Here is a 23,761-nt window from a genome sequence, read left to right as displayed (position 1 = left end):
GACTACATGACATGCACCTCAAAGACATCTTTACAGACACATCACCCAAAGCAATGATAGTGAAGGCAGAGATAAACAGTTGGTAGTACATCAAATTAATGAGCTTCTGCACAGCAAAAGAGACAATAACAAAATCAAAGAGAAACCCCACTGACTGGGAGAAAATTTTTGCACACAACACTAATGATAAAGGGCTGATCACAAAAATCTACAAAGAGCTGATGAAATGCAACAAAACGAAGTAAATAATCCAGTCAAAAAATGGGCAGAAGACATAAAAAGAAACTTCTCTGAAGAGGAAATGCAAATGGCTAATAGGCATATGAAAAAATGTTCAACATCACTTGTAATCAGGGAAATGGAAATCAAAACTACAATGAAATACCAACTTACACCAGTGAGAATGGCACATATTACAAAATCTAGCAACAACGAATGTTGGCGAGGAAAAATAAATACTGGATGATCTCACTCATAGCATGAATTTAGAAAACCTAAATAACGGACCAGGAAAAAGACTAATTATAATGAAGTAAAAATCAACAATCAACTATAAACTAGATACAAACTAACAGGATGTGGGGAGAAGTGGAGGGATCAGGGCCAAAGTAAGGGTGATGGGAATTATATGGGGAATATAAACAAAATGAAAATGCATACATTGTGCAAAAATGAAAAATTATGTAAGAATTATATAAAATAAAGTATTAATTAAAAGAAAACAAATAAACAAAAAAAAAACAAAAAAGAAGAAAGAAAAGAGCAACAACAATTGCTGGTGAAGGTGTTGAGAAAAGGGAAGCTTCCCAGACTGCTGGAGGGAAGGCATACTTATTCAGCCACTATGGAAAGCTTTGTGAAGGACCCTAGAAATGCTAAAAATGGATCTACCATGTGATTCAGCAGTTCTACTCCTACGATTCTACCCCCCAAAACACTAATTCAAAAGGAAACATGCACTCCTATGTTTGTTGCAGTACTATTTACAATAGTCAAGATATGGAAACAACCTAAACATCCCCAAAGAGATGAATGGATTAAAAATATATGGTATGTATACACAATGGAATACTACATGGCAATCAAAAAAGATAAACTCATGCTATTTGCAACAAGATGGATGTGCTAGAAGGGATTATGCAAAGCACAATAAGTCTGAAGGAAAATAAATATTGGATGGTCTCACTTATATGTGGAATATTGAGAAACCATACAAAAGGTCAGAAAAAAAACTTGCAATCTGAACATAGATCTGAGGCATACTTCAAGGAAGAAGGATGGAGGGGGTTTAAACAGCGGAGGGAAGAGCACAGGGGACTATGGTGATGGTTCCTTGGTGCTATGGTGGTGGGAGAACTATGGGAAATACACCTAAGAGTGTAAGGAAACAAATTACTTTGCAAAAATGTGCAATGATGTAAGAGAGTAAATTAATCAACTAAAAATTAAAATGATTAAGCTTCGGACTTTAGAAAGAAAAGACATCAGGATGCATAAACATAAATATTAATACAACATAATAGCCTCATAATTTTCTTTATTCATACTTGGTTATTGAAATAAAAATCAAAGCATTTGATTTTGTATGGTGCTCTAAGTGTATGGAGGAATTACTTAAAAAAATTACATTTAAAAAGTGGGGAAGCTAAATGAAGTAAGTCTTCTTATTTTATTTTTTTTTCCCTTGTTAAACTTTTTTTTTTCTTTTTTCTTTCTTTTTTATTTTTATAATTCCCATACAATTGCAACCACTTATTTTGGCCTCAACCTCTCCTTTCCCCACTCCCCCCATAGTGTGTCTCTGGTTAATAGTTGTTCATTGATTTTGATTTTTTTCTTTCTTACAGTTATTCTTTTTCCTGGTCCCTTATTTAGGTTTTCTAGATTCCTTCTATGAGTGAGACCACACAGTATTTTTCTTTGTCTTTCTGGCTTATTTTGCTCAGCATGATCCCTTCCAGCTCCATCCATGTTGCTGCAAATTGCATGTGTTTATCTTTTTTAATTGCTGAGTAATATTTTATTGTGTATATGTACCACATCTTCTTGATAGTCATCTATTTTTGGGAAATTGGGTTGTTTCCAAAGCTTAGCTATTGTAAATAGTGCTGCTGTAAACATAGGGGTGCAGGTGCCCTTTTGAATTAATGTTTCTGTGTCCTTTGGGTAAATACCTAGGAGTGGAATTGCTGGATCATATAGAAGCTCCAGCTTTAGCAGGTTGAGTAATCTCCACACAGCTTTGTATAGTGGTTGGTCCAGTTTGCACTACCACCAGCAGTGCAGGAGAGTTACTTTTTCTCCACATCCTTGCCAACATTTGTTGTTGCTAGTTTTTTAAATATGTGCCATTCTCACTATGTAAGATGGTATCTCATTGTAGTTTTGATTTGCCTTTCCCTGATTACAAGTGATGTTGAACATTTTTTCATATGTCTGTTGGCCATTTGCATTTCCTCTTTGGAGAAGTTTTTTTTATCTCTTCTGCCCATTTTTTGACTGGATTATTTTATTTATTTTTGTTGAGTCTCATCAGCTCTTTGTAGATTTTTGTGATCAGCTCTTCATCATTATTGTCGTGTGCAAAAATTTTCTCCCAGTCAGTGGGGTTTCTCTTTTTTTTTTTTTTTTTTTTTTTTTTTAAGATTTATTTATTTATACAAGCACTGGGTACAGTCAGAAGCGCGAGAGGGTGAGAGAATTCACCAAAGCCAGAACGGAGAGCAGAACAGCAGACCAATGAAGTACACTGCTAAGGGGAGCAGTGGGCGGCAGGACAGTTCTGTGCGCCATGTGGGACCCTCGCCAGGTGGCCGGGGATCGAACTGGTGCTGCAGAGGATGGGGGGCAGCTTCGCAACCCAGCACTCAACCGCTGTGCAACCGGGGAGACCCAGGGTTTCTCTGTGTTTTGACTATTGTCTCTTTTGCTGTGCAGAAGCTCTTTAAGTTGATGTAGTCCCAGCTGTTTATATTTGCCTTCACTATTACTACTATGGGTGATGTGTCTGTAAAGATGTCTTTGAAGTGCATGTCATGTAGTGTTTCGCCTATATTTCCTTCTATATAGTTTATGGTTTCAGGTCTTATATCTAGTTCTTTAATCCATTTTGAGTTGGTTTTTGTGCATGGTGTGAGGTAGTAGTCAAGTTTCATTCTTTATCATGTCTCAACCCATTTTTCCCAGCACCATTTACTGAACAAACTTTCTTTGCTCCAGTGCATGTTCTTTGCTCCTTTGTCAAAGATTAGTTGATCATTAATCTGTGGGTTTATTTCAGGGTTTTCTATTTGGATCCATAGGTCTATGTTTCTGTTCTTGTCCCAATACCATTCAGTTTTGATTATTATGTCTTTGTAGTATAGTTTGAAATCTGGGAGAGTGATGCCTCTACTCCATTCCCTTCTTTTTTTTTTTTTTTTTTTGGAGGGTTTTGGCTATTCGGGGTTTGGTGGCTCCATATGAATTTCATCAATATTTTTTCTATTTCTTTGAATAAAGACATTGAAATTTTAATTGGAATATCATTGAACATTGAATCTGTAAATTGCTTTAGTAGGATGGCCATTTTGATAATGTTAATTCTTCCGATCCATGAACAGGGGATGTCTTTCCATTTCTTTGTGTCTACTTCTATTTCTTTTAACAGTGTTTCATAGTTTTCTTTGTATAGGTCCTTTACTGCTTTTGTTAGATTTATTCCCAAGTATTTGATTTGTTTTTGTTTCAATAATAAAAGGAATGGTTTTCTTGATTTCTTCTTCTTCAGATTTATTGTTTGTGTATAGGAAGGCTGCTGAAGTTTGTGTGTAGATTTTGTATCCTGCCACTTTACTAAACTGATTGATGAGTTTAATAAGTTTTTCTGTGGAGTTTTTGAGGTTCTCTATGTATATTATCTTATCATCCACCAATAGCGATAGTTTGACTTCTTCTTTTCTTATTTGTATTGCTTGTATGTCTTTCTCTTGTCTAATTGCTCTGGTTAGGACTTCCAGTATTATCTTGAAAAGCAGTGGTGAGAGTGGATATCCTTGTCTTGTTCCAGATCTTAATGGGAATGCTTTCAGCTTTTCACCATTGAGAATGATATTGGCTGTGGGCTTGTCATGTATGGCCTTTATGATGTTGAGTTATGTTCCTTATATCCCGAGAATTTCAAGGGCCTTTATCATAAATGGGTGTTGTACTTTATCAAATGCTTTCTCAACATCTATGGATATGGTTTTTATATTTCTTAGGCTTCTATTTTCACTTGAAGTGGAAAAATGTTGATGGCAGTAACTCTGAAAAATTATATATGTATCTAGATCAACCACTAAAGCTATTATATAGAATGATGTACTCTAAAGGTCTACAAATAAATCAAGATAAAATGACCCTTGATATCAAAATATCCCCAAAGGAAGAAAAGAGGAATGGGAGGCCAAGTAATCAAACAGAAAACAAATAGTAAAATGATGTACTTAAGTCCTGACATATCAGCAATTACTTTAAATATAAATGCCCTAAATAAATCATTTAAAAGACAGATGACAAGCTTGATTAAAAGAAAATGACATAATAATATGCTGTCAACAAGAGATTCACTTCATATATAACAACATATGCAGGTTGACATTAAAAGGTTGGTAATTAATGCACCATGCAAACACTAATCCAAAAATCGTGAAAGTAATTTCATTAATTTCAGATAAACTTCAGAGCAAAGAAAACAAAGAAAAGAAGAACTTTAATGATAAAATGATCTACTAAGCAGGAGGCCATAGTGATATACAAGGAACTCAATAAATGCAATAGTTAAAAAAATGTCTAATTAGATAATGGGTAAAGCACATGTCAGACATTTAATTGAAAGGGATATACAGATTACAAAAAAAAAAGTCCACGAAAAGATGCTCAATGTCATTAAATCTTAATTTTATGGCTCTTGCCAGTGTATGTTTAGCTAATCCTTGCTGCTCCTTAGGGTGTAATATCTTTTCACTTTTATCAATCCCAGCATGGCTTAACCCTAATTAATAGACTGGCAGCCAAAAGAGGAGATGGGGTCAGATCTTGAGGGGGCCCCTATTGCCTGGAAATGGAGAGGTTTCTGTAGAAATACCAATATGGTATTTCTATTTTGTAGGAATCTCTACACTGATTTCTATAATAGTTGCAGTGCATCAAGCATGTACAAGGGCTCCCTTCTCTTTACAGTCTAACACTTGTTATTTCCTTTCTTTTGCATCATAGCCATTTTCATTGGCATACGGGATATCTCATTTTTGTTTTGATTTGCATCTTTCTAATAATAAGAGATGATGAGTATCTTTTCATATACCTGTTGGTTATCTGTATGTCTTCTTTGGAGATGTGACTAATGATTTTGAGCATTTTCTTGTACTTATTTACATTGTTAAATCTTTGTTGGTAACATATCTGTTCAAATCTTACCCCCAATTTGTACTAGACTGGTTGCTTTCATACTATTGAGTTTTAAAATTTTCTTTGTATAGTCTATGTACAAATTGTATCGAAAAGGATTGACATAGAAAATCTGAGACTGCTATCTTAAAAAAAAAAACTCACTTGTAAAGTTGGCCCTTGATCAGTATCTGATAACTTGTAATTTGAGGAGCATTTTCCCCATTTCCTTATAAGAATGGCTCACTGTGCATAAACTGTACAAACAGTATGATTTATGCAGAACACCTACCTGTTTTCTTCTGAGAGACCAGGACAATGGTACACATTAGGAATAAGACCCTATATGTCCAGTTATTCCTCACTCCCTCCCCCCAAAATCTCTAAAGTGGGCACTAAGTTTCAAGTGAGTTTAAGTGGAAGACAACATTTCACCCATGAAACAACTTGTTATTACAGAAATTAAATGTTACTTTGTTGGGATATAACTTTTGGAAGCTTGAACCTGTCACAGGTGCCTTTTTTGGTGGCTCACTTGTTCTATGTCATATCACTGTAATAACTCAAAGATAGAGTACAACTATATGCAGAGTACTATGAGTCCTCCTAGTGAATCATCAAACCTCAGGGTACCTTGACAGACAATTGACACACAGATTCCCTATCAAAAATGTGTTTTCCAAGTATTTTCTCCCATTCTTTGGTTTGTCTCATTTAATTTTACAATCAGGGCTTTTCAAAGAACATACAATTTAATTTTATTTTGATGAAGTTTAATATATCTTATTTTTATTTTATAGTTTATTTTATTCCTACATGTAAGAAATTTTTGCTCTATACAAAGTTATTAAGATTTTCCCCTTATTTTTCATGTGAATTTTAGTTATAGGTTTTATATTTAGTTATGATTTATGACTTATTTAGGGTTAATTTTTCTTTACAATATGAGGTATGATTGGGGTTCATTTGGACATGTGGATTTTGAATTTTTCCAACACTCATGAAAATACAATTCTTTATTCATTGAAATGCCTGCTGTCAAATCTCAATAGATGACATGTGTATGCATTTGTTCTATATTTTGTTTCATCATTCTATGTGTCTATGCCTATAACAATACTGCACTGTATTGATTACTGTATGTTTATATTAAGATTTGATATAATGTAGTGTGAATTCTCTAGCATTTCTATTCTTTTATAAATTGTTTTGACTATGTTAGCCTTTTTCTTTTTTTTAAGATTTATTTATTTTTACACAAGAGCTGGAGTACATGCCAGAGGTGCTGGGCAGGGGGGAGCGGCATGAGAGAATTCACCAGAGACAGAGCAGGGAGCAGAACAGGCAGGCAACCGAAACACACTGCTGAGGGGAGCAGCGGGCGTGACAGGAGAGGTCCGCCACACCATGTGGGGATCTCCCTAGCTGGCCAGGAATCAAACCTGCGCTGCAGAGGCTGCGGACAGCTTCATAGCACTGCGCTAAACCTGCTGCACCACCGAGGAGGCCCAGCCTTTTTCTTTTTACATAGTGATTTTAAAATTAATATTGGGATTTATATAAGTAGTTCTGCTGATATTTTGATTGGAATTGTTTTAAATACATGAACAAAATTGTAAATATTTATATATATATATATATATATATATATATTACATCACTGTTCATTTTGGTACAATGTTTGCTTTTTCCTCTTAGGTGTAGTCCCTGTAAAATTTCCCCCACCAATTCACCCATGAACCATCACCATAGTCTCTTGTGCTCTTCCCTCCCCTGTTTTGATCCCTCTCCCTCCCCTTCCCCTTCAGAATGTATCTGATTTGTAGTTGCCTGCTATTTTTTTTAATTTATTTACTTATGTATTATTATTTCCCCCCTGATTCCTTCTTTGGTTCCCCTATATTCCTCCTATAAGTGAAACCATACAATATTTTTCTTTTTCTTTCTGGCTGATTTCACTGAGCATAATCTCTTCCAGCTCCCTCCATGTTGTTGCAAATGGCTAGAGTTTTTTTTTTTTTTTTTTTTTGGATTCCTGAGTACAATTCCATTGTGTATATATACCACAGCTTCTTGATCCAGTCATCTGTTTTTGGGCATTTGGGTTGGTACCATATCTTACCTATTGTAAATAATGTTGCAATAAACGTAGAGGTGCAGGTATCATTTTCAATTAATGTTTCTGTGTCCTTTGGGAAGATTCCTACGAGTGGAATTGTTGGGTCATATGGTGGCTCCATTTTCAGTAGTTTGAGGAATCTCCACACAGCTTTCCATGGTTATTAGACTAGTTTGCATTTCCACCAGCAGTGTAATAGAGTTCCTTTATTCTCCACATCCTTGTCAACATTTGTTGTTGCCAGTTTTTTTTTTTAATAATTTATTTATTTATATAGATTTTAAATCATTGTTCTTTTTTTAAAAAAGATTTATTTATTTATTTATTTATACAAGCCCTGGGTATAGTCAGAAGTGCAGGAGGGTGAGAGAATTCACCAGAGCCAGAGCAGGGAACAGAACAGGCAGACCTACAAAATACACTGCTAAGGGGAGCAGTGGGCATGGCAGGAGAGGTCTGTAGCGCCATGTGGGACCCTCGCCTGCGGCAAGGAATTGAACCTGCACTGCAGAGGCTGCGGGCATCTTCGCAGCCCAGCACTCAACCGCTGTGCCACCAGGGGAGGCTCTCATTGTTCATTTTTTAAAGATTTATTTATGCATACAAGAACTGGGGTGCAGGCCAGAGGTGCACGGAAGTGGGTGAGAGGATTCACCAGAGACAGAGTGGGGAACAGAACAGGCAGATTGAAACACACTGCTGAGGGTAGCAGCATGCAAGTCAGGAGAGGTCTGCTGAGCAATGTCTAGCTCGCTGGCTGGGGATGGAACTCATGCAGCAGTGGCTGTGGATAGGTTCATAGGTTGTGTCTTAACCCCTTGTGCCACCAGAGAGGCCCCGTTGTTCGTTTTTGTACAATGTTTGCTTTCTTTTTTCAGGTGTAGTCCCCATAGATTTTCCACCACCAATTCTTCCATGCTCTATCACCATAGTCCCTTGTGCTCTTCCCACCCTCATTTTGATCCCTCTCCCTCCCCTGCAGATTTTTTTTTTAATGTACCATTCTCACTGGTGTAAAGTAGAATCTCCTTGTGGTTTTGATGTGCATTTTCCTGATTATAAGGGATGTTGAACATTTTCTCATGTACCTGTTGGCCATTTGCATTTCCTCTTTGGAAAAGTGTCTTTTAAGCTCTTCTGCCCATTTTTTGACTGAATTGTCTACTTTGTTTTTGCTGAGTCGTGCAAGTTCTTTGTATATCTTTGTGACAAGTCCCTTATCATTTGTATAGAGTGCAAATTTTTTTCCCCAATCAGTAGGGTTTCTCCTTGATGTGGCTACTGTACAGAACTGTTTTAGTTTGATGTAATCCCAGCTGTTTATTTTTCCCTTCACTTTCTTTGCTTTGGGGAGGAATCTTTTAATATATTACAGTTTTAGAGAAAATTGACCCCTTAACAATATTGAGGATTTCAGTCTATGACAATGGCATATCTCTTTGTTTATGTAGGTCTCTTTGATTGTTTTCAGCAGTGTTTTGTAATTTTCAATGTACAGATCTCGCACAAATTTTGTGAATTTTATAACTAATTCTTTCATGGATTTTTATACTATTCTATTCAGCACTTTATTTTATATCTAATTTTTGAAGGTTTGCTGCTAGTCTGTGGAAATATAAAATTATATTCAATTTTTGTATGTTTTTGTATCTTGTGACTTTAATGAAACCATTTATTACCTCTATTTTTGTATATTCTTTGCAATTGTGTAATCTGAGTATGAAGTTTTGTACCTTTATTTCTAATCACTATGTCTTATTTTTATTTTACTTATCTTATTGGATGGATTAATATCTCCAATATGATGTAAGATAGAAGTGGTGGGCAGGGACATCATAGGCTTCTTCCCAACTTTAAATATAATTGGGAAGCAGTAAACTGCACATATTTAAAATTTGCAATTTGAAAAATTTTGACATTTGCATACTCCTGTGAAGCAATCACCATTATTAAATATCAAGAACACACAAGACAATGTAAGCCCAAGTCCTAGTCAAAGACAAGGTCTGTTGATTCAACTGGTAAAGATACAGTGAAACATTTTTAGTTTTGGACAGATGATTGACAATATACAAAATATATACAAAATAGTACATTTGAATTAGTCAAATGTACTAATTTCCCATGGCCTATGTTCACTCACTAAAAATGATGACACCAAACAAAAAGGAACAGATGATTGTAATGAGCATTGTGGGATGCCCCATTACTGAGGAGTCAAATCTAGACTGCAGTGAATTTGTTTTGTTGTTTGCAGCTCTATTCCAAGGGAGTACAACAAAAGTCTGATACCTTATTGGAACACAGGATATAATGAAAAGATTTCATGACAGCCTTTCACAGAAAGTAGGGAGGCTTTTGGGAGATAGCATTTGAGCAACTCCTTACATGCTTTCCATCCTCTTATGTTCCAAATACATCAAAAGGTATTTTTCAAAGACACAGATTAGCTATGGTTCAAGTCTTTTTTTTTTACATACATAAATTTTGTATACACATGCAAAGTTAGTGCTCTGACTGAGCTGTCATGTTATCATGCAACCCTCTACACTATCAAGGCAGTGATTATATCCCCCACTCCAAAGATTTCCTTATGCTTATTTATAGTCCTTGCCTCACTTCTAAACATGTATACTGCTCCACAGCCTGTGAATTCCCTAGGAAACACTCGTCAAATTTTGGTAACTATAGATTAGTTTGTACTTTCTACTTATATATAAATAGAATCACAAAGTTTGCAGCCGTTTGGAGTCTGACACTTTTTACATTGCATAATGTATTTGAAATTCATCCATGCCATAGAGTGCAACAGTAGTTCATTCCTTTTAATTGCTGAATGCTATTTCATTGTGTTGATGGGAATCAACTCATCTGCTGATGGGAATTTAAGTTATCTCTGGTTCTTTGCTATTAAAAATAAAAAATGATATGAATATTAATGCACAAGTCATTATATAAATATATTTTGTTTTGTTGATATAGCCCTAGAAATGGAATGACTGGATCTTTGTAGATTATGTTTAACATTTTAAGAAACTGCTAAGCTGTTTTCTTAATTGGTTGTACCATTTACATTTCCACAAACAATATGTAAGATTTCCAGTTTGCACACTCACTAACACTTGGTTTGGTCAATCTTTTTAATTTTCACCAACAAAATAGGTGTGTTGTGTTATCTCATTATGGCTTATTTTGCATTCCTTACATTGCATTCCCAATGTAATCATGTGTGAGTGTCTTTGAGAAATAATTAGATCATGAGAATGGTGCCTCCATGATGGGATTAGTGTCTTATAGCAAGACACAAGCACTAACTTCCTCTCTTCTCTCTCTCTCTTTCATATGATAATAATGGGGCATACTACAAGCTAGAAGTGAGTCTTTACTGGACACAAGAACTCTAGTTACCTTGATATTGAACTTTCCAGTGACCAGAATAATGAGAAAAAAATTGTGTTGTTTAAGCCACTCAGTCTAAGCTATTTTTGTTATAGTAGTACAAACTGACTAAGACAGAAATTGATAAAGAAAAGCATGGGGCTCCTGTAAGAAATATCTAAATATGTGCATGCAGCATTTGAACAAAAAAAATGAGTAGAGGCTAGAAGAATTTTGAGATGCATGTTAAAAAAGACCAATATTTCCATGGAGGGAATGTTAAAGACAATTCTGATGAGATCTCAGAAAGAACAGATAACTGGACAGAAAGCTTCTACCTTCTTAGTGAGTACATAGATGATCACGTATAAGTTGTTGATACAAAAATGAATAGTATAAGTCATATGATGAGGTACCAGACATGTTATTGGACAATGAAGGAAAGGCTAATTTTCTTATAAAGTAGCAAATAACCTGGCTGAATTTTGTTTATATTCTAATGTGTTGTTGATGGTAGAATGTGTAAATGATGAAATTGGATATTTAGCTGAGGAGATGTCTAAACAAAGTGTTAAAAGGAGACTTGTTTCTCCTGACTGCTTAAAATAAAATATAAGAAGAGAAAAATGATTTGAAGAATGAATCTTTAAGCAAAATTTCTCAGCCTGTCCATATTACCAAAATGAAAAAGCGTGTTCTGAAGAGATCAAGCATACTATTTCAGCCCAGCAGGGTCACTGCCATCTTGAACTTTCTGAAAGAGTGAATTAAACAAAGGCTGTCAGACTTCTTAGACCATACAGTACCAGATAATAGATCTTGTCAGCTAAGGCTACCTGTTACAGGACAACCCCAATATAAAACAGGTTGCCTGACTGTGGATCCTCACCTGCACACTTGAAAGGGATTTATTAATACTCAACTGCAGGCACACACAAAAGGTTAATAAAAGGTTTATTTACAATAGAAAGGGAAAATGAAGAAATGAATAACTCAGGGAGAAAAAAGAGGGAGATAAACTCATGAATGTGTCCTACATGTTCCGCCAACCTGGAATCCCAATGGCATACTGAGAGCTGGTGAAGAGCCAAGAGCCATGAGGCAAAGAGAGAGAACCAAGGCCCACATGTCTGGTTTTATACCAAACCTGGCAGCTTAACTCCGCCCTTAGGTCCCAGCAACCCTCCCTTTGGTGAGGATGGAATTTGCCATTTCCAGTGTATTGATGACTTTGGTAAGGAGTGGGAGTGGAGTCCACAAAGCCTGTATGGAATTAGCTCAGGACATCCTTTCCCCCTAACATACCCACTATTTTTCAAGACAAAGGAAGAATGACTCTGAAGGTGATTCGGAAATCATCAAGGTCACTGCTGTGGTTTCAACAGGTCACATGGTCGCCAACCAAAGCTATGGGAGGAAGGCCCTATTATGACAGTGCCCCGGGGGCATGACCCCTACCTAGGAGAATCAAGTTATAGATGCCTCCCACCCAGCAGAGAGCTTTAGTGTGAGTGATACCTATGGGGTGACATTGTCCAGTGGATGTGGGAGTCAGAGCATTGAAGCAAAGAGAAATATTCTCATGCCTTAAGATATAATTTACTAAGTTTGTGACTTTTTGGTGATCTGTCACTTCTTACATCTTTTTTTCTTTCCTTCTGAAATAGGAATATCTATGCTATATCTTGACTAGTGTTGTATTTTGGAAGCATAAAACTTGTTTGGTTTCACAGGTTCAGAGCTGGAGAGAAATTTTGCCTCAGGATGAACCATACTTTGACCCTCAGTCACATTGTTGCAGATGTTGGTGAGTTCTTGTCTCTTGTCATGAAAATTGAGGACATGAACTGTGAGGAGTGAGTTTTAGAGAGTTTATTTAGCAATACAGAAGCGCAAAGCTCCCTATATTGACACTAGAATTGGTGCCCCTGAAACACCCATATGTAACATCTTTTGTACTTAATATACCTCGCTAAGGGGCCTCTATCTACTGAATAAACAGATTGGGAGGTAAGTTGCCAGAGATTAACACACAGGCAGCTAGAAGCATGGGGAATTTGCTAGAGATTAAATCTCACAGCCCAATATGCAGGGTCATCACCCCCTCCTTCCTGCCCCTCTTCTTATCAAATACTTTTTGGCTGTCTCCTACTGACAGATAGGTCTCCTGCTCACAGACATAGGGCCTATAAATCTCGGTTGTTCTATAATTTTCTTTTGCCACTTTCATTCTCCATGGGCCTCCACTCTGCCTAGCTAAACAGCATCTGTCTCAATATCTAATTTAGATTAGACTTTGGACTTTAAATTTTAGATTTCAAGCTGTAGTGAATTTAGATTTAGGGGTGTTGGGATAGAATGAACATATTTTGCATGTGAAAAAACATGAGTTTCAAGGACAAAGTGCTATGGACTGATGATCATGTCCCCTAGAAATTCACATGTTGAAGTCCTAGTGCCCAATGTGATGATATTTTGGGTGAAGCCTTTAGGATATAATTAGTTTTTGAAGGTGGTACCCTCATGAATGGGACTAGTACACCCATAAGAAGATACACAAAATGATTCATTCTCTCTCTCTTTCTCTCTGTCTCCCCCTACCTTCCTAGCCCTCTTCTCTCCCCTCCTCCATTCCATGTGAGAATGTAGTGAGTAGGCCTTCACTAGACGAGGGATCAGTTGGCAACTTAATCCTGGATTTTTCATCTTCTATAATTGTGAGAAATGTTTGTTCTTTTTTAAAAAAATATTTATTTATTCATGCATACAAGAACTGGGGCACAAGCCAGATGTGCGGGAGGGTGAGATGATTCACCAGAGACAGAGTGGGGAGCAGAACAGGCAGATTTACTGAAATACACTGCTGAGGGGAGCAGCGGGTGAAACAGGAGAGGTCTGCTGTGCAGTGTGGGATTCTTGCATGCCGACAGACAGCTGACATCTTTATAGTCGAACCCGTGCTGCAGAGGCTGCAGACAGCTTCACAGCACTGAGCTCAACTGCCTGTGCCCCCAGGGGAGGCCCAAGAAATGTTTGTTCTTAAACTACCTGCTCCATAGTTTTTTTGTTACAGCAGCTTGAACTGACTAAAACATATGCTTGCTTGTCATTTCTTAACTGAATTGTTGATTTCTTATGTTGTATTTTGAGAAAACATTGACTTACAAAATTGTGTAAGTTTCAGGTATACAGCTTTGTACATGTCTATATAGCACACAACATACACCACCAAAGGTCTAACTTCCATTTATCACCATCCAATCAACCCCTTCCACCTCTTCCACCCAACCCACTGTCTGGTTCTCTCCAGAAACAGCAATTATGTTTTCTAAGGGCTTATTTTGTTTTGATTGCTAATTTACTTTGATTCTTTGTCTTACAAATAAGAATGAAATTATACAGTATTTATTTTTCACTTTCTGACTTATTTCACTAAACATTATTATCCTAAAGATCTAAGTTGGTGGACATGACAAGATATCATTTTAATATTTTATAGTGGAGTTGTATTGCATTTTGGATGTATGCCACAAATTATACAATCATCTGTTGTTGGCTCTTGTAAATACATCAATGGATATAGGGGTATACATATCTGTTCAATTTTCTTATTCAGATAAATATCCAGAAGTGCAATTGCTGAATCATACGGTAGTTTCATTTTCAATTTTTTAAAGAACTACCATGCTATTATCCATAGCAGCTCTAAGGGTTTACATCCCCACCAACAGTGTATGAGGGTATCCCTCTTTTCAGTGTATCCCTCTTTTCTACATATCCTCACTAGCAATTAATAACATTCCTTCATGTGTCTGGTCATCTGTGCATCTTTTTCGGTGAATGTCTACCCAGATTTTCCACCCATTTAAATTTTTCTTTTGTTAAAATTTTATAATATTTTATTCAGGAATGTTGATTAAAAAACTATATTATTCAAAGGTATAAATTAACACTTCTTCAAATGTATGTTACACACCACACCCACCACCAAACCAACCATAATACTCTACCATAATCCTTTGGCCCCACTCCCTGCTTTGCTCACCAGCCACCAACCTCCCCTTCTGGTAGCCTCAGTTCTTCAGCCTGATTTGTAGAGTTTGTTTTGTTTCTTTATATTTAACATATGAGTAATATCTTTTTTTTTATTTCTCCCTCTGACTTATTTTGCTTAACATAATGCCCTTTGGTTTTATACATGTTGGCACAAATGGCTAGATTTCAGCTTTTTTAAAATAGCTAAATAGTATTTTGTTACATACATATGCCACATCTTTTTTTAATCTACTCACTGCGTTGTGTACTTAGCTTGTTTCCATAGATTTCCTATTGTAAATAGTGCTACAATGAACTTAGGAGTGCATATAATTCCTTCAAATAGTGCTTTTATATTCTTTGGATAGATACTTAGTAGTGGTATTGCTGGATCATGTAATAGATTAATTTTTATTTTGTTTTAAACTCCCATACTGTTTTCCATAGGGCATGGACCAGTCTCCATTCCCACAGTATATGTGGATTTCTTTTCCTCCATTCCCTCACCAATACCTGTTTTTGGTCTTTTTTGATACAGGCCTCTATCATAGTGTGAGATGATATCTCATTATGGTTTTCCTTTGCATTTTCCTGATAATTAATGTGATAATGAGCATTTTTTAATGTGGTTGTTGGACATCTGTATGTCTTCTTTGGAGATGTGACTATTTTTTTGATTATTTGTTTTCTTGTTTTTGACTTGAGAAGTTTGTTGAGGATCTTGGATTTTAGCCTCCTGTGTGGTATATGATGTGAAAATATATTCTGCCCATTTTTTAAAATCACGATGTTGGTTTTGTGTAAACAAATTGCCTGAGTTGTTTATATATTTTGGGGGATTAATTCCTTGTCTCATAAATGACTTGCAGAACTCTCATCCATTTCAGCAGATTGTCTTCATGTTTCAATGATGGTGACTAACTGTGCAGCATTTTAGTTTGATGTAGTTCCATTTAATTATTTTAGCTTTTTTCCCCATTGCCATTTGAGACAAGTCCATAAGTCAGTAAGGTTGATTTCAAAGAGCTTTTCTTCTATATAATTTAAAGTTACAGTCATATATCCAAGTGTTTAATCCACTGTTAGTTAACTTTTTGCTTGTGGTAGGGGAATAGTGGTCTGGTCTCATTCTTTTTTATGTAGCTTCTAGTTTTCCCAGTATCATTTATTGAAAGACTTTTCTTACTCATATTTTGTTCTCAGTTAGTTTGTTGTTTTGTAGCACTGTCAGACTAATGTTAATAATACCAATGGCTCCAAATTTCCTGGGAGTACTCACCAGAGCCCAGGTAAGTTTCTTATAGGCATTTCCCTTTTCATAACTGTACTAGACATTTTGTTTCTTACTGTGTTTCCAAGATTACCTGCAGCAATAACCATCAAGAAACATTGAAAAATAGACATTCATTACTGACAAGACCTGCAAGTCACATAACATACCTGTGCCTCAATGAGACTATAACAGGTGATGAGGGGAGACAGCATTGACACCTGGGGTACTGCTATTATTGGGTTGAAGATGAGGGTTTAGTATTAATGGGATTGGTCTTTTTTTTAATCTTTCAGCCATTTTTATTCATTAATGATAACTACATTGTTTATTTATTTATTTTTGAGTTTCCACCTCTTTGGAAATATTTTTTTTTAATTGAAATTGCATTAGTTTACATCACTGTTTATGTTTTAGAAGTATAGGTTCTCCCCCTTTAGGTGTTGTTAACATACCAAACCCACTACAAAAACATCCATTATCCTCCACCATAGTCCTCCACTATAATCCATTGTGCTTCCTCCCTACTTTGTCATGCCTCTCACCCTTCCCTGCTCTGGGAACTGACTATAGTCAGTTTTCTAGTATTAATACTTTGGTTTATCCATATTCCACATATAAGTAATACCATCTGGTATTTGTCTTTCTTATTGTGACTTATTTCACTTAGTGTAATGCCCTTCAACTCCATCCATCTTGACACAAATGACAAGATTTTATCTTTTTTGATAGCTGAGTAATATTCCATTATGTATATATACCACACTTTCCTGAAACACTCAGCTGCATTAGGCCACATAGGTGGTTTCTACAGCATGTTTCCCTTTGAATTAGTGTTCTTGAATTCTTTTGGTAAATACCTAGGAGTGGAATTGCTGGGTCATATGGTAGATTGTTTTTAATCATTTGAGAAATATTCATACTCTTTTCTTTTTTAAAAAGACTTATTTTTATGTATGCATATAAGAACTGGGGTACAGGGTACATGTGCGGGAGGGTGAGAGGATTCACCAGAGATAGCATGGGGAACAGAATAGGCAGGCTGACTGAAATACACTGCTGAGGGGAGCAGTGGATGAGTCAGGAGAGGTCTGCCACACCATATCGGATTCTCGCTGACCAGCTGGCCAGAATTGGACCGGTGCTGCAGAGGCTGCGGACAGCTTCACAGCACTGTGCTCAACCACCTGTACCACCTTAGGAGGCCTGGGAGAGATTTTTTTAAATGATATTTCTTTTCACTTTGCAGAAGCTTTTTATTTTGATGTAGTGCCAGTTATTTGCATTCACTTTGGTTTTTCTTGCTACATGAGACCAATCCACAAATATGCCTTTGAAGCCTATGTCATGAAGTGCTATTTTTCTGTATGTTTTAGGGTTTCAATCTTACAGATTGTAGTCTTTTATGCATTTTAAATTGATCATTATGGGTGGTATGAGAGTGATACACTTTTATTCTTTGGCTTGCAGCTATAAAGTTTTCCCAACAGTGCTTATTGAAGAGGTCTTCCTTCCTCCAATTCTTAATCTTGGCTCCTTTGTTGCACACTTACTGTTCATATAAGTGAGTGCTTATGTGTATGCTCTCAGTTCATTTTTAATTTTTGTGTTCTTTTTGCTTCAAGCATCATACTGCTTGGATTATTATATTTTTGTTTTATAGTTTGACCTGGAATTATGATTCACAACATTCTTTCTCATTTCTGTTTTGTCAGGATTGATTTGGTTATTCAGAGTCTTTCATGTTTCCATATAAATTTCAATAATGTTTATTTTATTTGTTTGAGGAAGGACAATGAAACTTTGATAGTGATTGTATTCAATTTGTAGATTGCTTTGTATAGGATGACCATTTTGACAATGTTAATTCTTCCAACCCATAAGCAGGGGATATCTTTCCATTACTTTGTGCCTTCTATTTTAACAATGTCTCAGAGTTTACTGTGTCCTTCACTGATTTTGTTAATTTTACCCCTAAGAATTTAATTATTTTTGTGTCTTTGTAAATGGAAAATTTTCTTAATTTCCCTCCTGTAGCCCATTGTTTGCATATTGGAAGGCAACTCATTTATATCTATTGATTGTGTAACCAGCTACTTTGCTGAACTGATTACTTCAATTAGTTTTCAGTGGCGTCTTTAAGGTTCTCTTTGTAATTTGCAAACAATGCTATCTTGTAATTTGCAAATAATAATTGCTTTTATTTATTCTTTTCCAAAATGGATTCCTTTTATATCCCCTTGCCTACTAGAACTGCTAATACTGTGTTTAATAGTAGTGGTGGAAAGAGACATCTTTTTCTTATAACAGATCTTAGTGGGAAAGCTTTCAGTTTTTCACCATTGAGAAAGATGTTAGCTGTGCCTTTGTCATTATGGTCTTTATTATTTTGAAATATTGTTCCATTTATGCCAGTCTTTCAAGGTTTTCATCATAAATCGATGTTTAATATTATCAAATTCTTTCTTGACATCTGTTGATATAGTTGTATGATGTATATTCCCTTTTATTGACATGGTGAATTGGGATTGATTAATTTTGGCATATGCACCATCCTTGTTTCCCTGGTTTAAATCCCAGTTGGTCATAGTGTGCCATCCTTTTAAAGCATTCTTGCACTAGGTTTGCTAAGATTTTGTTATGGGTTTTTACATCTGTATTCATTAGGGAAAATGGTCTGTAGATATGTTTTGTATGTTGCCTTTGTCTGGTTTTGGTAGAGTAATTTTGACCTCATAAAGTGTCTTTGGAAGTAGTCCCTCTTTTTCAAGTTTTTGAAAGTGTTTGAGCATGATTGGTATTAGCACACCTTTGAAGATTTGATATAACTCAATTGTGAAAGCCATCTAGTCCTACAATTGTGTTTTGAGAGACTTTTGATTACTGTTTCAATTGGTCTATTATAGGTTTCTGTTTCTTCCATATTCAGTATCAGGTGGTGTATAATTCTAAGAATTTGTTCATCTCTTCTAGGTTATTGAACTTATTAGCCTATATATGTTCACAGTTAACTATCATTTCCCTCTGAATTTGTATAACATCTCTTGTGATTTCTCAGTCTTTTGCTTGTAATCCTATTAATTTGAGTTTTCTCCTTTTTTTTCTTTGTGAGCATAGCTAGAGTTTATCTATTTTATTTTTTCTAAGCCCCAGCTTTTAATTCATTGATCCTTTATACTGTCTTATTTATATCTGCTCTAGTTTTTATTTCCTCCTTCTAATGGCTTTGATTTTGTTTGTTCTATTTCTGTCTCACTAAGGTGAAGTATAATGTTTAATCAGCTCTTTTTGCTTCTTGATGTGGGCATGTATTGCTATATACTTCCCTGTTAGTGTGTCCCATAAGATCTGAGAATTTGTGTCCTGATTTCCTTGAGGTATTTTTATTTCTTCATGATTTCCTCATTCACCTAATAGTCATTCAGTAGTATGTTACTCAGTCCAAATATATTAGATGTTTTTCCTGCATTTTTGTGGTTGATTTCTAGTTTGATACATTATGTTCATAGAAGGTGCTTGGTATTTCATTCTCATTGAATTTGTTGATACTTGTCTTGTGACACAGTATTTGGTCAACCCTGCACAATACCTCATGTACATTTGAGAAAAATGTGTATTTAGCTTTTGGGTGCATTGCCTTAGAAATGTTTATTAACACCACACATCTATTATTTTGTTTAAGACTATTATGTCTTAAACATATTTTTTATTTTATCTGTATTTAATATATCCATTGGTGATAGTGGGTGTTGACATCCACCAACATGAATGTGTTTTTCTCAATATCAGTTGTCAGATATGATAATTACCTTATATATTTTGATACCCCTTCATTTAATGAGTATACATTGAAGAGTGTTATGTCTTCCTGTTGTATTGTTACCAAAATTATCATATAATCTCCATCCCTGTTCTTGTAATTGTTTTTAGCAGGAAATCTATTTTATCTAACAGAAGTATGATTGTACCTGCCTTCTTTTAGGTTCCATTTGCTTGTAAGATTCTTTCCCAACACTTTACTCTGACTTTGTGTTTATCTTTGGAGCTCAGGTTCATTTCATGGAGACAACATAAATTCTGATTGTGTTTCTTAATCCAGCCAGACCATCTTTGTCCTTTAATTGAGTTCAGTCTATTTGTACTGACAGTAAATATTGATATGTGCAGTCTCTTTCTTCCATTTGGTACATAATATTGAGGCTCTGCTTCCTTGTTCAATTCTTTCAGTCTTTGGTTTCAGTTTAAATAGACAATTCCTTTTAATGCTTCTTGGGTAGGAGGGTCTAGGAATTGCAAAATCCTTCAACTTCAATAGACCTTTATTTCTGCCTCATATCGGAAGAAGAGATTTGCAAGATATTGTTGGATGCCAGTTTTTACCTTTATGTATTTTAATCTACCATTCCATTATTTTCTTACTCAAAATATTTCTTCAGAGAAATCTGATGTTAGCCAGATTTGAGTTCCTCTATAAGTTATCTGCTTCTTCCCCTTTGTCAGTTTCAATGTTCCTTCTTTGTCTCAAACTCTTGGAATGTTCAGCATTCTATACTGGTGTCAGTCTCATTTTCTTTTGATACTCTTGTGGGTTTATTTCTGGGTTTTCTATTTGAGGATTGGTCAGTGTGTCTGTTTCTGTACAGTACCATGCAATTTTAATTATTATGACTTTGTAGTATAGTTTGAAGTCTGGACATGTGATACTACCATTCTCCTTCTTTTTAGTCTGGAGAGCTTTGAGTATTCAAAGTTTTTTTTTTATGTTTCCATATGAGTTTCATCAATATTTATTCTATTCATTTGAAGATGGTCATTGGAATGTTCAACTATTCTTTGACAGAGGAATAAAGAATATGCAATAGTGGGCCTCCCCAGTGGCATAGCGGTTGAGCGCTGGGTTGTGAAGCTGCCCGCAGCCTCTGCAGTGCCGGTTCAATCCCCGGCTGCTCCCTGGCCACCGGAAGAGGGTCCCACATGGTGCGCAGACCTCTCCTGCCGCCCGCTGCTCCCCTCAGCAGTGTACCTCGGTCCTTCTGCCTGTTCTGCTCCCCGCTCTGGCTCTGGTGAATTCTCTCACCCTCCCGCGCTTCTGACTGTACCCAGTGCTTGTATAAATAAATAAAATAAATCTTTAAAAAAAAAAAAGAATATGCAATAGAACAAGTGCAGTTGGTTCAATAAATAATGCTGAGAGAACTGGTATGCTACATGCAAAAGAATGAAGCTAGACTACTACCTCACACCATGTAAAACACTACATAACATAAATCTCAGTAACATCTTTAAAGATACATCCTCCAAAGCAAAGAAAGTGAAGAAAAGATGAACAGCTGGAACTACATCAAATTAAAAACTTCAATACAGCTAAAGAGAAAATAACCAAAACAGGGCCTCCCCTGGTAGTGCAGCAGTTGAGCGCTGGCCTGCAAAGCTGCCCGCAGCCTCTGCAGTGCCTGTTAGATCCCCGGCCGCCAGCGAGTGTCCCACATGGCACGCAGACCTCTCCTGCCGCCCACTGCTCCCCTCAGCAGTGTACTTCGTCTGTCTGCCTGCTCTGCACTCCCCTCTGGCTCTGGTGAATTCTCTCACCCTCCCGAGCTTCTGACTGTACCCAGTACTTGTATAAATGAATAAATTAATTTAAAAAATAACCAAAACAAAGAGAAACCCTAATGATTGGGAGAAAATTTTTGCACACAATACTGATCACAAAGATAAGGGACTGATCACAAAGATCCAAAAAGAGCTGACTCAACTCAACAAAAATAAACTAAACAATCCAGTCAAAAAATAGGCATAAGAGCTAAAAAGACAATTCTATAAAGATGAAATGCAAATGGCCAATAGGTTTATGAAAAAATGTTCAACATCACTTGTAATCAGGGAAATGCATGTCAAAACCACAGTGAGATACCACCTTACACCAGTGAGAATGGCTAATATTAAAAAAAAAAAAAAGGAAACGACAAATGTTGGTGAGGATGTGGAGAAAATGGAGCTCTCCTACACTGCTGGTGGGAATGGAAACTGGGCCAATCACCATGGAAAGCTGTGTGGAGATTCCTCAGACTACTAAAAATGGAAATACCATATGACCCAGCAATTCCACTCCTGGGAATCTTCCCAAAAGACACAGAAACATTAATTGAAAAGGATACCTGCACCTCTATGTTTATTGCAGGACTATTTACAATAGGTAAGATATGGAAACAACCCAAATGCCAAAAAATATGTGATTGGCTCAAGAAGATGTGCTATGCATACACAATGGAATTCTACTCAACAATCAAAAAAAAAAAAAAAGATAAAATCCAGCTATTTGCAGCAACATGGATGGAGCTGGAAAGGATTATGCTCAGTGAAATAAGCTAGAAGGAAAAAGAAAAAATATTGTATGGTTTATTTTATAGGAGAAATATAGGGGAATCAAATAAGGGATCAGGAAAATAATAATAATTATAATAAATAAATGACTACCAAAAATTTACAGGCAACTATGAATCAGAGACATTCTGCAGGGGAGGGAAGAGTACAAGGGACTACGGTGATGGTGCACAGGTGAACTGGTGGTGGGAATTATACAGGGACTATACCTGAGAGGAGAAAGCATTCATTTTACAAAAAGTAAGAATGATGTAAAATATATGTAAAATTTTTTCAAACATTTTTATTTATTTATTTATTTATAGAGGCATGCTTTTATTTATTTATTTGTTTGTTTGTTTGTTTGTTTGTTTGTTTTGTTTATACATGCACTGGGTACAGTCAGAAGCGCGGGAGGGTGAGAGAATTCACCAGAGCCAGAGCGGGGAGCAGAGCAGGCAGAAGGACCGAAGTACACTGCTGAGGGGAACAGCGGGCGGCAGGAGAGGTCTGTGCGCCATGTGGGACCCTCCTCTGGTGGCCGGGGAGCAGCCGGGGATCGAACTGGTGCCACAGAGGCCGCAGGCAGCTTCACAGTCCAGCGCTCAACCACTGCGCCTCCGGGAGGCCCTAAAATATATATAAATTTAAAAATAAACAATGATGTACTATATATAAAAATAAATATATTTGAAAAAAATAGATACTCTTGTATTCTTTTATTTTCATGATCTTGTATGTTTAGTTTCTTTTCCATATTGTGAAGTTTTCCTCTATAATTGCTATTTATTTAGTTTATTTATTTTTTAATTTTAACATTTATCTTTTTTTAATATTTTTGGACATTATTTGCTTCACCCAACCCCCTCAGATTGAGTCCTGATAGAATTTCCTTCCCCAAGGAACTCATGTACCATCATCACAGTCCCCTGTGCTCCTCCCTCCCTCCCTCTGATCCCTCTCCCTCTTCCTCCACCGCAGTATGTCTCTGATTTATAATTGTCTGTTTTTTTGTTTTGTTGTACTTTGTACTGTCATTTTTTTTTACACTGATGTCTTATTTGGTTCCTCTATATTCTTTTTCCTTCAGGCTTATTTCACTGAGCATAATTCCTTCTAACTCCATCCACGTTGCTGCAAATGGCATGAGTTTATCTTTTTTTGATTGCTGAATAATATTCCATTGG

General features: G+C 36.2%; 1 protein-coding gene across 2 annotated transcripts in view; it reads left to right on the top strand.

Annotated features, from left to right (window-relative positions):
• Positions 1 to 12,604: 12,604 nt before the first annotated feature.
• The window catches only part of ZC3H12B (zinc finger CCCH-type containing 12B), a 231,585-nt gene continuing 220,428 nt past the window's right edge, over positions 12,605 to 23,761 (top strand). For both annotated transcript variants that reach the window (XM_054695696.1, XM_054695692.1), the window contains exon 1: positions 12,605 to 12,713. The gene's annotated coding sequence lies outside the window, so the exon portion shown is untranslated. The remainder of the gene's footprint in view (positions 12,714 to 23,761) is intronic.

The sequence above is a fragment of the Talpa occidentalis genome, unplaced genomic scaffold (genome assembly GCF_014898055.3).
Source record: "Talpa occidentalis isolate TD23 unplaced genomic scaffold, MPIMG_talOcc4v2.1 talOcc4.15, whole genome shotgun sequence".
In the NCBI taxonomy this organism is placed as follows: Eukaryota; Metazoa; Chordata; class Mammalia; order Eulipotyphla; family Talpidae; genus Talpa; species Talpa occidentalis.
This window is presented reverse-complemented; position numbering and strand designations above follow the sequence as displayed.